Source organism: Chinchilla lanigera, unplaced genomic scaffold, assembly GCF_000276665.1.
Source record: "Chinchilla lanigera isolate Chin_1 unplaced genomic scaffold, ChiLan1.0 scaffold00019, whole genome shotgun sequence".
NCBI classification, from domain to species: Eukaryota; Metazoa; Chordata; class Mammalia; order Rodentia; family Chinchillidae; genus Chinchilla; species Chinchilla lanigera.
In genome coordinates, this window is record NW_004955420.1 from 5,856,527 (window position 1) to 5,873,955 (window position 17,429).

Sequence of the window (17,429 nt, forward strand, 5' to 3'; positions counted from 1 at the left end):
CCAGAAGTTGAGACAGGAGGATCACTGTGAGTTTGAGGTTAGGCTGCCTACATAGTGAGTTCAAGGCTAACCTGAACTACATCATGAGATCCTTTCTCATAAAACCTAAGTAAATACATGGAGAAGCCAGTCATACATTCATATTTTTATCCTTGATTTTCATGGGTATTACTGCAAAGACATAGAGTCAGACATTGAAGTCTATACATTTTATGCTACTTTTATAGAAATAATGCAATCCTATACAGTGGGAATCATATCAGAAAATTTGTATATTATTGAGAACAGAATATTGTCCAATATGATCATTCTTTTATTGAATTATTAATTTTTATAATTTTTCATGTTTTGCCCTTTATCTTTCCAGATTTCTTGTTAACTGTTAGAAGAGACTGTCATGCATCCTTGATTCTTCATAAAGCCGAGATCACTGTTGAGCAGATAATAGGTTTCAGGCTGAAAACAGGGCAGAAGGATCTAAGAAGACACTGTAGATTCTAAGGGATAAACATTACAATATCCTATACTAATATTTTATGACTTACTGCAAGCCTATTCTAAAAAAGAGAGCCCGCTGACTGGAGGTGCTGACAAATTAGTGATAATGTTTGTATTTAAAAAGAATGTTAAGCATATTTCCTTCCTAAATATATTTTTAACCAAGTTCTCACATGCCTATATGTTTCTTTCATTAAAGAATTTTATATGAACCTTTTAAAATAGTTTTGCTTTGTTTCTTTGTCCTGTGATCACCTTCCAAAGACCAGTGGGCAAATTCTTTTAGAGAAACAAGTAGATTTTATTTTAACTTAAAAGGGAGAAAAATCTACATTGAGAAAAGTCTCAGTAAAAGCCTGTTTGAAAGTATGCGTATGGTCTGAGTTCTGGTTCAATAACTTTGCAGAAAATTAAAGACAGCAAGATTTTGTTCCAAGCTGAGTTCTGTTAACAAATGGAAATACTATGATCAATTTAAGTGGGGATACTATGATCAGATTCTTAATGTTACTATAAGACAGGTAGAATAAATTGATGCTATAGATTTAATTGGCAGAGATGCAGCAGACACTCATAATAGTTAAGATTGGGATGTTGGGTCAGTTTTGCAGCCTACACCATGATTCTAATACCTGTGTTGAAACATGACATGCAATGGTGCTGTTTTGGCTTTCATTCTTGTCATTGCCACGGTTTTGTCTGATGTGGATATTTCTGTGAAATTGTGTTCAGCAGTCTTAGAATTTTAACTCATTCAAGGACACAAAGACAATGAAAAAAGCCGATAGGAATCTAAGTCTTATGAGACCCAGCTCAGGACTGTTGTCACTTTTTGATGCTCCCCTCTATATCATGACAATGAGAAATACAAGCGACATTTGGTATCCAGGAGCTAGCCTGGCCCTCACAGGGGTTTCCTTTATTTAACTGAAATAGAACTTTAAACTTTAGGAGGCAGAATCAGCAGAACTGCTAGGAGAAATAGAGAAATCCTCAGTAATAGGTAGAGTTCAAAACTTTTCCTTTCAACCGATAGAACAAGTAGACAGAAAATCAGTGTACTTAAAAGAGACCTGAACAACATTTTCCTAATTGACATTTACAAAACACTTTACTAGACAGGAGCAGAACAAGTTTTTTGAGAGCAGTGGTTGGCAAACTTTCTACCTGGAAAAGGCCATGAATGAAATATTTAAGGCTTTCCAGGCTATTATCCCATCTATCACAATGACTTTGCTCTGCCTTATTAACACAGGAGCAGCCTAGGAAAATAAATGAGAGTCAGTGTACCAATAAAACTTTAATTAAAATATAAAATGTAGGCTAAACACAGCCTATGAGATATAGTTTGCTTACCACTTCTTTCAAAGATAATATAGAATATTTAACAACATAATTTATAGTCAGACTCAAGCTTAAATATATTTGAAAGTATAAAGTCATACAAAAAATGTTACGTAGGGCTGGGGATATAGCTCAGTAGTGCAAGCACCTGCCTGGCAAGCATAAAGTCCTGAGTTTGATCCTTACTACAAAATCAAAAACAGAAACAAAAACAAAAACAATGTTACATACCACTGTGGAGTTAAACTAGAAATCAGTAAGGAAAGAAAATGATGAAGTGTACAAATACTTGCAGATTACATGGTACATTTCTAAATCCACCAGTGAAGGAAGAAATCAGAAGATAAACTATATCTCTAACTAAATCAAAATTTTGAGGAAGAGAAGAGTTGCGCTTAGATGTAAATACACAGTGAGAATGCCTTTATTAAAAATGAAGACAAATGTCAAACAGTTATCTCAGCGAGTAGTCAAAAACTTTCTCTTGAAGAGTCAGAGTATAATTTTAGGCTTCCAGGACATGTGGTATTTGTCAGAATTGCTCAGCTCTAGCACTACACTGAGAAAGCAGGAACAAAGATAGTATCTATTCAAATGACTGCATTCTAGTAAATATTTATTTACAAAAGCAGGTTCCTAACATATGGACTGTAGTTTGCAGACTTTTTTCTGTGCTTTAATCTAAAAAAAAGAAAAAGAAAAATACAAGAGTGTTCTTTCCTCAAGCCCAAAGAAAGGATATGAAAGTAAATAATAAAATATAATGGTAAAGTATCAATGAATGGTTGAAAAATAATAAGAAAATGATGAAAACAAAAGTTTGTTTTCTTGAAAACATAAGTACAAGTGATAAATTTTTGGCTAAACTATGGTTTAAACTATTGTATCAACTAACTCATCAACTATTGTAACTATCCTTCTAACCTGTTTCATTGTTCATTTATTTTTTTCTCTTTAAAATAGAGAAGAACAAATGATACAGCAAATAGATTACATTAGTAATGAAAAGGGGAACATGACAAATGGTCCCACAAATGTTAAAATGTTATACAAAGCTCAAGCTAAATATTTGATAATGTAGATAAATCAAATTACCTAAAAAGTCTCAAATTACAAGTAAATTTCTGCATATCTATCACAATGTGGCCACAAAGAAAACTCCATACTTGATAGCTCCAGTGGTGACTTCTGCCAAATACTTAAGGAATAAGCATTTGATATGAACTACTTCATAACTCTTCCAGATATCTCTATTCATTTTATGAGACCAGAATTGCCCTAATATCAAAACCAAATGAGAGAAACAAGCTATAGGATAATATTTCCCCTGGATGGGTTTAGCTATCTAGTATGAAGTTGATAATTTAATAGTTAAAGCAATCAGTCTAATTAACTTTATCAACAAATTGAAACAGAAAACCATATGAGGAACATGCATAGATTTATATACTGCATTTGAAAATGTGTAATATCTTTGTTGCTAAAAATACACTCTCAAGAAAACTGTGACCAAAAGTGATTTTCTCCAATATGTTAAAATTCATCATTATGAAAATCTTTAGTTAACATCAGACCTTAAAAATAAATGCAGAATAATAATACATTAATTTCCAACATGAGAATGAAACCAAAATTTCCTCTCTAAGTATATATAATTTTGTAAGAAAAATACAAGTCCATGTTACAATGTAAAATAAAATGTATATTATAAAAATGTGGAAGTAAAATTCTTTATAGATATAAATGACATGCTTTACCTGAAGTCTTAATACTAATTGCAACAAACAAGCACTACTAAATCCAGTAACTGGGTACAAAATTTAGAATAATTGGTTTACATATAAAACTCAATTGCATTTCTAAATATTACTATTAAATAATTAGAAAATGTTTTACAGAAGCATGCAAAAAGAAAATATTTATAAATAAATCTAACAAAATTTCCAACCCTCTGTAGTGAAAACTATAAAAGCTTGCCAAGAGAAATTAATTTTAAAATTCCCAAAATAGAATGGTATACACTGCTTATGATCAAAAGAGTCAACCTTCAGTTATTAATATTATTGAGATATTATTGTAATATTAATAGTCAATGTTATTAAAATATATTTTTATTTCTAATACTTAATATACTCTGCATGTTAAATCAGTTTCCAAGCAAATTTCAGCAAATGTTTTAAATTTCAGAAATAAAAAACTAATCTTTACATTTCATAGGTATGTGAAAGACCTGGCTCAAACAACTCCCGTCAAAAGCAGAAATGTGGGAAGATTTACACCACTTAACTTCTAGACCTACCAAAAAACTAAAGTAAGTATTAAAGTGTGATATTGATGTAAATATTGTCATGTGAATTTATAAAAATAACAAAATCCAGAAATAGACTCACACATCAAAGACCAATAGAATTTAAGTGAAGAAAATTTTATGGATTAATGAAGGGATCATAACCTATATGAGACAACTGACAATATTTTTTATAATTGGGAAGTCTCTTTGTTAATGCTGTTCTAATAATTAGTACCACACAATTGCTAGCTTGTGCTGTTGAGTCAGTGTGTCTGTGTTTGAATCCTGGACTAATTGCTCACTGGTAATATAACTTAGCCACAGTTTTCTCATCTGGTAGAAGGAAGTAGTAATAGAGGTAAATACTGCTTGCAGTTATGTTTAAGATAAAAGTAGTTAACACTCATTTATAAAGTGCTTAAACACAAAGAGCCTGAACCACGCAGTACGAACTCATATTTTAGCTGGCGTTATTAGTATTAGTTTTTTAACGGAAACAGGAGCCGGATAACCAGCAGTTTATACACTGACTGAAGGAAGAGAGAACATATTGGTAGTGAATTAGGCAAAATACACACATACAAAATAAGAAGCAAAATTATTTTAAGATTGTATAACATGTTGATAGAATTAAACACTTTTAACAAGAAAATCTTTGTGAGCTTTGACACAGCAGCAATGATGTTTTCAAAAATAAATTACTAAAACAAAATATAGAATGTCTTTCGGATTATTTTTATTCTTTCTTTCACACATAGATCGACCTGAATGCACTAATTAAAGTGCATCTCAATTTTACTTAAACTAAGCTGTTTAAAATTCATGTGTAACCCAGAGTAATTGAAACAGAATATTTACATAAATGAAATTGCGCCTCTCAACTTTACAAGCTACCAACTAATTAATGCTAGAGGCAAGATTACAGCTCTTGATCAGAAAAGCTGAACATTATTTATGCCTATTTAAGAATCATATTCTAGAAAAGAGATGAAGTAGATATATAGTAACATATACCCTACCTATTATAACAAATATAGTATTGGATCAAAATTGCCTTTTATTAAATGATCTGTTTTATTTTTGTTTAAGACAAAGCCAGTAGCTTTAATTTGTGGCCAATTTGATATCAATAGTCTGAAATCATAAGACACAAAAATACCCCCTAAATAACTTTGCAAATGTTTGCATTACTTTTCTTCTACATATTGGATATGGTATTATTATTAACATTTACTTTATCTATGTTTCTCTTATAGTTGGTAATGATTACTTTCCTGTTATCCTTTTGACAATGTATTTTGTTAAGCTTTTAAACTTTTTCTTCCATTTATATAATATTGGTGCATATTATCATGTGATCAGAAAAAGACAAATTGCCTCTTTCAACTGGGGCTGCCCTTCAGGTGGATTATCCCACAATTATCTTTTTTCCATGACAAACATCTTGCAGTGAATGAGAATGGGACAAAGCTATTCCCAGTTCTTAACCACAGGTCATTTATTCATTCATTTTTTAAAAAAATTATTGTTTGCTAACAAGCCTAGGTCTGGGGAACAAAGGATCAAACAGTACAATCATATATCTCTACCTTCATATAACAGTTTTATAATTGGGCAGATGTCTTATTTTCTTAAATAAAAAGTACAATAAATAAGGTGGTATGGTACATAGTAATAAGAGTTCAGAAGCAAAGAATAAATCATAGAAATGGGATATGTATTGTTTGGAAAGTGTCACAATAATGTCACTTTACATTTCATTGAACTTTAGTATTCTTATCGAAAAATAGGGCCAATATATTCATCATTTTGATCACTTTGAAAGTTAAGTAAGAATATTTAAAAACATAGACAATATCATTTCAGCTGGGTATTATTTTATTATCATAATGAATAGTTTGTAATTTATTTCACATTAGGTATAATTACTTTTATGAGACATCTTTAACCTTCTTTATAATCTGATTCCAAAATTAACTTGAATTTAGATATATACCCAATATTTCGTATTAGCCCAGACCCATCTGTACAGAAAATCTCCTGTTTGGGGCTCATTCAGTGTCCACCAGTGGTGTTCCGTGTCCCTTGGAATGTTGCAATCAAAATTATTGAATACAGCCTCTCTAGATCTCACATGCCTACCTGTATAAGATTTAAAATTTTAACTACAGTTATTGTCGCATCTTTAGTTCCTACAATTCATCAATATCATAATATTCTAATATCACAAAGAAACATCTCTACTCTGACACGAATGTGTGCTGGAAATCCCTCAAAGTATTTTAAATGAGTTTATAAAGAGTCGATGTTTTGTCCTGCCTCTCAGCTGCCACCCCAGAGATACCCCATACTGTGACGTGTTTTAAGAAAGTCATTTCTCATTTTTTTTATGTTTTTAGTAAAAAGATTTGACAGTCTTTAATCAGCAAGTTGGAAAAACTGTGAAATATTTAACTTTTGTATGCTTACAGAAAGCATTTTTTGTATGCTCTATTGAATGTCTGCTGTTGTTTTACAGGTCCCTTCACTGAGTTTAAAGTGCTGTTTTAAGAAAACATTGCCACAAAAGACCAAACATCAAATTTCAAGTGGGAAATTGCAATTGAGACATGTAGAAGGATTATGCACAAGGGAAGGCCTGCAGACTCAGAGGGACATGTGCAGTGGAAAGCACTGTTACGTACCAGCTAGCTGTGCGATAAGAGGTATATCCTGCCTCACACCTCGAATTCAGTGGTACGGGGAAGGTGCCAGAACCCGTGAAAGCATGCATGGGTGTAAAATGTGAGGAAACACTCCTACTTTCCCATAGAAAGTCCTGAGAAGGAGGCACTGGGAAGGAATTTCCTTCACCTCACCATAGAGGAGCATTAGGGCTAAAATGAACATGCACAGACCAAGGGCCATAGTCATCCATGAAGGATGACCTTCAAACTCAGTCAAACATTTACTGCCCTTGAGAAGGTCATAGAATGAACAAAATTCTCAAGGAGTTTTGCATCTGTAAGACAGGAATATGGCAACAGAAGGCACTCTCCACCATATGTTCAGAGACGAGAATGGAAGACAGACACTTCAAAGATGCAGCTGCAGGGACGACAATACAATGATCCTGATTCATCCCCTTAGGGTATAAGAGCATCAGAGGGCTGCGGACCACAAGCTGTTATTTAACTCACTTGCAATTATGGAACCACACAACTCTCCACCCTGGAGACATATACACATCTCACCACCAGCACTGCTCTGTGAAATCCCTTGGAGAAGGGAGAGATGGCAGAATGATTATAATACTAAATGGACTAAGTTTAATCAGAAATCCCTACTTACCTAGAATACACTGAATTGTTTTCTGCCATAATTTGAAATGTCAGCACAGAATATACTTGGCATTGAATTGGAAAAAAGTAATTACTTGTATAACTGAGCTGATGGTCAGAAAAATCTAAGTCTATACATGGCTTTTATAATGCAGAGTGGTGTTGGTATCTCAGCTCTGTCAGTTACCGAGTGAACATAGGACTCTCATTCAGAGCTTTCCTCAGATGTCACCTTCTCAGACAGTCTCTAGTTTATCTCTCTATAAAGACACCTTCCCAGTCACTATCTGTCATTTTTTGCTTATTTTTTCCTTCATAGTCCTTACTTGTATGTGATGCTGTAGATTTATTTGTTCATGTGCTGTCAGTTGCCTCTACGGAAATAACTCTTAAAGAACATGGATTTTTTGTTGTACACTGTGAAATTTCTAGGGCTCAGAAAAAAACCCTGGGACAGAAAAGGAATGCAGAAAAAAGTGTACAGTGAAAAAATACATATAATATATATGTATATATTACATTGTCATACTATACATTCATACTTTTATATTGAATGTGTGTAGAATATATATGTACCTGTGAAATTTAAATGTATAGTATGTATTTTTATAGTGCAATATGTTAAATGTGTGGTTTTCTCTCTTCTCCTGTCTCCCCTAAAGATTATTACCATAATTGTTATAGACTGTGTCTCAATAATCTTAGTGTGAAAAATCTGTGGCATTTGGCAGGAAAAGCAAGGCCATGTTTTTGGTTCTAAAGTGATAATAATGATAAAAAAAAATTTGAGGAGGTCACCTTACAAGTATTACTTTCCCTTTATATAATTTTACCTTATTTTAATCTTGCATATAAAACTACCTGTTTGAAGATGTTCATTGATTAATATATCCTATTATGTTTTCAGAAGATAACAGAAAGTGAAATTTTCAAATGTTGTAAAGTTTCATTTAGTACTGGATTTTTTTTATTCTAATAGGAGGTGCCTGTGTTAATATAATTATACTTTTTGGATTACAGCATGTCATCATAACTAATCCACACAAGGCTTTTCTCTCTGTCTATACATGTGTCTTTCTCTTTGTCTGTGTGTCTGTCTGCTGCCTTCTCTCTTTATCCTTCACTCCTATTCTATAAACCTGACTTAAAGTGTCAATATATATATACTCATTTTACGCATTCCTAAAACACATGCATTGATATATTAAATAGATGTTTTCTAATAAATTTATATATATTGTTATACATAGAAATTTCTTAGTTATATTCAATTGCATATCATTCAGAGTAGATATGTTGCATGTAAATATCTTTTCCATTTCCAAACACTGCATAGCGCTCTATTTTTATTGCAATTGCCACATCATGTTTATCTACCTTTTGTAAACATTAATTTATAATTTTACGTCAAATCTCAGGGGCTGGGAATTTAGCTCAGAGGTACAGCACTTGCCTGGCAAACGCAAGGTCATGAGTTTGATTCCTGGTACTGGAAAAAAAAAGAACAAAAAAATTGTGGTACATCAGATCTCAACCAGAAAATATTCCACCTATAGTTTGGTGTGTCTCTATGAAACGCTACTTCATTTAAAGCAATCTAAAATAGTATTTTTCTTGCTACTTTTTGTCTTTGGTTGAGTTTAGTTTATGAAACTTTTCAACCAACATCTAATTTTCTAAGTTAAATAAAAAGAATGAGTAATGATTTTTCATATTGAACAGAAAAATTTAAACACTCATGTGTCCATAGGTACATGCATTCTAATGTCTTTTCAAAAGGACAAATGGACCTGGTGAGGGCTTCCCCTGCTGCGAAGGACAAAAGCTCAAGATAGTGTACTCTGACATAAAGTGCATTGCTTTGCCAATCTCTCAAATGTCATTTTGTGAGCAGCCTGCTGGGCTCGGCTTAGAGCTATGGTGACAAGACTGCTAATAAAAAGAATAAAGGTTAATGAAGGCATTGGGTTATTTATTATCTTGAATAAAATAGGTTAGGTTTTATCTGGATGGTTTGTTCAAGGCATAAGGTCTTGCCTTTGATTTTTAACATTGTTTTATTCTTTTCTGCAGGCTTTGAATTTTAATGACTTTTGCTGGGATACAATCTTCCCGGTTTATTAGATATACAATTATACTACAAAAATGAATGGAGATATCATAGATATTAAAATATGATGCCTGACACACATGAAAATAAAATAATAAATCTTTCAGGAGATTCAGCTGCAATTCAATAAGATATGATCTTATACAGTAATCACATCTTTTGTTGCTCAGAAACAATTTACTTAAAAAAAATAAATCTAAACATTCAGTTGTAAAATAACAACATATAGGGAAACTGTAATATTTTTAAAACTTTATCCATACACGTTCACAGTGGACAATGACGACATTTATTGTGAGGAATTGGTCCATGTATATAATACATATTAATTCTCTTTTTATCATCTACCCATCCCATCCTTCCCTTCTCCTTCCAATTCTTGGTATCCTTTCCATTTGCAAAAGTTTTGTTTCCATCTTGTTTTCTTCATTTCTTTTTTTAACACCTCTTTTCTACTTTCCCTCTTTCCCCTCCCTCCTGCTCTTGCTCTCCTGCCCATTTAAAAAATCTCCCTACCTTTTATTATGTATCTGTATCTTACTTCAGTTGCACACTTCAAATCTGGGTTTAGGCACTGGAATTCTCCTAGTGGGGCATAAGATTAATTTTGTCATCAAGGCACATAAACAAGGGGCTGACCCATGTTTATTCTTTGGAATATTTCTATTGATGAATTATTAATTTTTTGAGTTTCATTATACTAAGCAATGAGTACTTAACAGAAAAAATCACAAAAATAAAGTATTGAATTTTTAATATTTATTGTTTATAAAAAAGCATCAAAATTCTCAACATTAACTGTTTTCTGGTGTGCTAAGTCTAAAAGCAATGCAGGTGAATTTTTATATGAACTTCAATGAAAATCCCAAAGGCTCTCTATAAAAAAAAATCTTGCTTCAATTATGACACCTAAGGCAGTCTTCACACCTGACAACAGCACGTTCTACACACATATCACTTTACTGGCAGCATATGTGTTTTGCTTTCCAGGACTTTCTGTAGGACATAATTGATATTTCAGTGTTCTTGCTGTTTTTTAGGAGATTCTTATTATCTTGTACAGTGTGTGGTTAAAAGTAATATAACATTTCAATAAAAGAAAGTATTAAATTCTTAGTATGTATTGTGCATTTAGATTAGACGCGAACATTTTTATATCTCCTGTGTACTTGCTTACAAATCCTAAAAGGTAACATCAGAAATAAATCCCTATATAAACTGCAATGAAAATAAAAATAGAACTGTACCACAAAGATATGCTTTCTTCAACTGTCACACTCAAGGCAGTCTTCACACAGGACAACAGCATGCTCCATGCACATGTCTCATTTACATGGACAGCATATGTGCTTAGCTTTCCTTTCCTATGTGGCAGTCTAGTCACCTAGTTTTTTCAATAACTTTCTTCTATATTGTACAAGATGCACTTGGCAGGGAAAAAAAATATCAATAAAATAAAGTATCAAATATGTAATGAATGCTTAGAAAAAACATCAGAATTTTCACATCAGCTCTATACTTGCATACAAACCTAAAAGATTACACCAGAAATGAAAACTTATGTGAACTACACTGTAAACACAAATTAAAGTCTATTACAGAAACAAATTTTGCTTCAACTGTCACACCCAAAGCAGTCTTCACACATGACAACTACAGTTTCTATGCAAAAGTATCGCTTATGCTGATAGCATGTATGTTTTGTTTCCCTGCATGCTCTTGCGGGACAGAGTTCACATTTTTTTTTGTTTTTTTCTATTGTCATAGTAGGTCTTTGTGATGTTACACCTGACTGTTCACCTGTCCGCTCACCAGTGTGCTCCACAAAGTTGTTTTGCATATTTCCTCTGAGAGAAACATTTTGTTTTTCCTTTGGTGAAATGAGCTCTTATGAACTCTAGTCCCAGTTGTCTAAGAAAATTTCTCCATGGTATTTTCCATTTCTTACTTTCTTTGTAAACTATCAAACTATTTATGCCATACACATGTTTAGGATCAAGTAAAACTCAACCATTGAACAATGCTTTGTGTTTCAATTGACATCATATTTGCTGCATAACTCATCAACACCATCGATTCCACCTTTGGTTTTGTTGCAGAAAGTTTCAACCTCAGGCTTCTGTTTTGTTGAGTTTTCCCGATCAATATTTTCATACTTTGTGTCTACAGAAGATCCTGGGGTGGTGTGTGTCTACTGAACCCTTTGTGATGCAAGGGTAATCATATGCAAAGTTACACAGAGGAAAAGATGGGTACAAGTCCCATTTTGCCACGTTTGGACACATGCACATACTTTATTGTTCATTGTACTAAGTCAATAAACACATGGATTGCTTCCTGCATCCCTCAGGGAAAGGTACTGAGATGCACAGCTGGCTACTATTATGATAAATTGAAAATTTACAGTAGAAAATAAGGAATGAGCCCACTGAAACTAGTCTTACATGCCTGGGGTTAAAATCACACAAATTCTCCAAGAAAACTGGTCTTTTCTGCCAACTGACAGAATTCAAAATACCAGAAGTCATATTTCATAGGTAGACTCTCTTCCGAAAGATTTCAAGTCCTCTGAGGACCCTCATAGTAGTCAGCAATCTACTGGAGATAACCAACTATGCAAAGTGTACAAAATGATTTATTTTTCTGCTTTAAGCCAGAATCAGAAATGCCAAAGTTACACATCTTTTGAAACTTTATTTTTGTTGCAGTGAGGTCTACAACTCTGTATAATCATCCCTAACAACAAAAATTGATACTAAATATGTGACCATCTTTCAAATTCCCAGGAGCTATTCCCCATACCATACTCCTTGATAGAGACAAAAATTTATAAAAATTAATGGAGTTCTGGTTTTGTTACATTGCAAATTCTTAGCTAGAAAAACTTGATATTTTTATGGATGTAAACTTGGATGTGTAACTCCATATTAATTTCTCTGTTTTCAGTTTTCTTGGGTCAATTTATATTTTAATGAGTCTTACAATGTACAGTACCATTTCTTCTTGATTAAAATATGATAAACTTAATTAACTGATAAAAATATTTTTACTAGAATTCGGGTTTTTTTGGTTTAGTTTTATTTTTTTGTTTTTGTACTGGGAATCAACTCACAACCTCAGACTTGCCAGGGAGGCACTGTTCTTGAAAGAGCTATATCTCCAACCTGAGTAGAATGCAACTACTCAATAACAGATATTTCTGGATGCTTAATATGTGCCAGTTACTGTTCAAACGTCACAGAAATAGCCATAAATTCTTCCAGAGATTTTTGTAAGTTTGTATCAGAAATATCAAAAATTATGTGCACAATGGTATTTCTTTGAAATTTCATACGTATTCTACAGAAAACATGTGTTGCTAAATAAGGCAAAATCTCATAGCAAAATATGTTTTTAAATAAGATAAATTCAGTTTATGATTATTCATGAAGAAAAGTACTCAGTGTTCTACTGAAGTGGGTTAGAGACTATGGTGACTTTCAGAAATGCTCACGTACATGCCTGTGCTCCTTCTGAGAAGAATTGCACTTTTAAATGTCCTAGAAAATTATAAGCAGCCACATGTTACTAATATGAACCTGTGATTTCTATGGGCCAGTAATATATGAATGGAAGGGCCACATGACACTTTTAGGGCTTTTATCTTCTTCATTTTCTCTCTGTAATAAGAGGTGAAGTCTTCCTATGCAATCCATTGCAGAATGAAAACTACATGTAGCAAACCGCTTGGGTGAACCATAATGGATATGCAGGCTTGGTGTGATACCATTCTTCATGCCTCATTTTAAGTCAATTTGTTGAGCTATTGTTAACATATAGTGAAATTCTGCCTTCTTAGTTAATCAAATTGATGAACTTTAACAAATATTATGATGACCACAATAAAGACATGGAACATGTCTATTACTCTTACCATTGTAGTAATAAAAATGCTAGCCACAACAAATAGACTTTCTTCTTTCCAATGGGAGAAATTTTCTTTTCAATTGATATCTACTTTTGGCAAAAGTCAATAACAATTCTCTTAATTATACTTGCACAAGATAGGATGATATAAAATGCACCTTTTTTTAGCTTTGGCTCCCTCATTTTAAATAATATTATTTATCAATACACATAAAAGCAGCAGTAGTACTAATACTTGCAGTAGTAATGAAGGTAATATTTATTCCACAGTTATTGTTGAAATTAAAAATTAAATTAGATGGTCTAGCATTTTGTGTATTGTGACTACTCAGTCAAAATCTGCTACTTATTCCAAAAAGAGACAAAATAGATCGCTTCACCTTTCCTTGTCTGGATTAACGATTTTAATTGGCTAACAATGTCCCCCCAAAAGAGGTTTTTTATTGTTGTTTCATTTTGTTTTACAGAATGAAAATGGTCATTAGATAACCTAATAGTGCTATATGTGATATTTTATTACTAAGTTATACTAAATAGCTAGGGCAGAGAAAACCAAAACAAGTATCTGTAAAACTGGGTATTTACCTTCTCCCATGAAAAAAATGTAAAATTAAATGGCTTTCAATTAAAGCTAAAGTTAAGCTTTATATTTTGTTCAGTATTTTAGTTTATAATTATTTCCCATTTCTTTTAAAAATTGATGATCTCACAAAGTTCACTTTCCCCAAAACACACAATGAAAGTGACTGATTTAGATGCTGCTGGTATAAGAAACTGTGATAAGCAGAAGAATTCAATACTGAATTTCTACTAGCCGTTCCTGAATATCAACATTGCAGAATGTTAAAGTGGCCTCATTATACATATCTAGATGATCGATTATTTGCCTATCTAAACAATAATGTACATTTTAATCTGCACTTTAATATGGGGGAAAATGTAACGCATGGTACATATCCATGTGTTGATTTCTTAAATCATAAAGATCAATTGATAGACAGATAGATAGAAAGATAAAAATATATTCTTATTTGGTTTTGAACAGGATAAAAATTAAAGCCAAAAAATCACATAAGGATTTTGTGACAGTCAAAAATAAACTTTCTCACAATTCTATGAGAAAACTAGTTCTGATCAGGGCAGTAGTATTTGATTCACTCATTCTTTCAGGAAATATTTATTAAATGCCTGCATTTCACATAGTAGAGACTCCAAGAACGATGTAAGGAAGTTTTCAGATTATTGATGCTCCCAAAACACTTGAGGAGATTCAGGTGTTGCCAAGTTACACTTCTTATAAGGAAGTAAATAAGAAAATATTAACTATTACAGGATAATTTGGGAATACTGAAGTTTCATGAATTTCTATATGCCATTTCGTTATGAATGATGTAGTGACTTTCTTTCAGATCAACATTGTAAGCAGCACTACAAGATAAAGTCATGTCTTCTTCCAATGTGAAAGGAAGCTAAACTTACTAAATCTGAGAACAGATGCAATGTCTCCATAGCACAGAAGACAGGCGTGGTATCTATTTAGTATAATATAGATAATGTCACTTTCTCAGGCAAAAGGATACTATCCACTATAAAGACTTAGATTCCAGATCTTGCAGTTAGTTTTCTCAAAAAAACTGCAAGTGCAAGTGTCACCTAGGCACCCTTGCAATAAGCCCCAGGTATGGGCACATCAGGAATGCACACAAATGCTGATATTCTGGGTACTATTATTGCTGGAAGTGATAAAGGCCATTAAACCAATCCAAAATACTCTTTCCTTCTGCCATGATGGATGAAACTTTGACAGATTAGTCCCGTTCAGTTCTGAGTAAGGTAAAATTTGAGAGTTCTCAGGTTCTGATGAGTGGGTGAGTCACGTATGTTCAAAAAATAGGAAAAAAAAGAATGTTTAAAAAATCTGTTGACTAAAGTGGAGGGAAGACTAGAATTCATTGAAGAATGCAGGGTCTAGACCTTATAGAACCTTGCAAACCATATGTACAATGTACTGTTATTTGTGGAATGAGAATCAAAAGTAGACTATGACCAGGGAAGTAACTCAATCAAATTGATATATTACATGCTTATAGAAAATATTGATGCAAAAGTTATAGATTATGAGTCAAAGATCTGTCTGTATGTTTCAGATCTACCTTTTAAGAATTATATGATAATGAATAAAGTGCGACTTTTCTGAACGTCCATTTACTACAAAACAACAAAATCAGTGAATCAGACAGCAGCTCACATCGATCAGACCGGGAATTATAGCACAAAGAGACAGTAAAGATAGGAAGAAAATGGAACCCTTGTACACTGTTGGTAAGGATTGAATGAAGCAACCACTATAGAATATGTAGGAGTATTTATTTTAAAAATTCAAAATAGATTTACTATATAGTCCAAAAATTCACCTCTGAATATATATCCCAAAGATTTGAAAGCAGGATTTTGAAGGTGTTTTGCAGATTCATTTACTTAAAAATACTATTCTCCTAGCTAAAGGTAGCAGGAACCTATGTTCACTGGTTGATGAATGACTAAAAAATATGGGATATACAGACATGGGAATTATTCAGCTTTTAAAAGAAAAACTGACACAGACCACAACATAGATGAACCTTAATGACCTGAGGCTAAGTGAGTTAGTCAGAGAAGTCAAATACAAATTAGAATAATGACTGTCAAGACTGAAGAAAGAGAAAGGGAAGTTGTTCAACGTTTATAAATTTTAGTTCTGCAAGATGAAGAGTTACAGAGAATGTTTGCACAACCTGTGCATGTATGTATTACTACTAAATTGTATACTTAAAATGCTTGGGATGGAAAATTTTATGTGCATTTGTCAAAAATAAAAAAAATAAATAATATTTACTAAAGTGGTTTTCTTTATCAAACAACAAAAGTGTTCCTATAATAACTAAGACATAATATTAAACTGTATATATATTAACATAGCAGAAAAAAGAATCTCTACCCTCAAATACCCAAAAGAAAAAGAAAACCTAACTAATGACAACCTGATACTAGGAAAAAAATTTTAAAACATGCACATAAAAGTTAAAATCATCTAAAAGTGTAAAATGCAGCTGTTGCTGTGCTCAAAATGCAATTTAAAAATTCCAGTATTGAACTGGTTGCAAAACTTTTGAACTGCTTTACCCAGTGCTCAGTATCTGTCCTTTAGGCTGTATTGTAAGGGTAACAGTGCCCTCTGAAGGTCCAGGAAGTGAGACTGGGAGATAAGGTGATATCATAAACATGTCAAGGAACACATTTGGGTAGATACTATATGTGAGTGGAACACTTTGGCCTTGTAGTATTCTAAGGGTAGACTGTTTAACTTTGGCTTTCACCCAATTTAATGAGCCATTGCAAATGGACACAATTGAAAATATGCAAGGCCTCTTTGCTACTATACATTAAATTACATAGGAGAAAAATTATAATCTCAAGAGAGAAATTAGAGATTAATGTTCTGATTGAAGAAATTACAATTCAGCATATTGTAAAAACAGGTTTATTGAGATATAATTGAAACATAATAAACTATAAGTGTTTAAAGTGCATAATTTGAAACATCTGACATATATAGACAAGTGAAAAATGATCTCCAAAGTAAAACAGTGAAAATTCTTACTCACCAGTTTTCTCACTTGTAATCTTTCTCTCCCTTACTGTATTGCCCTTATATATTCATGCAACTACTAATTTGATTTATGTGAGTATAGATTAGTTTGCATTGTCTAGAATTTTATATAAACAAAATTAGCATTTAGAAATTTAAATTAGCATAATTATTTTGAAATTCACGTATGTGATTGCATTTATCCAAAATTCATTACTTTTTACTAGTATTTTTGTTATTTTAAAAATAAAAGGAGGAAAACATTTACAGACAACCATTTACAAAATAGCAAAAGAACAATACAAACAATACAGAGCTACAAAAAAAGTGGTA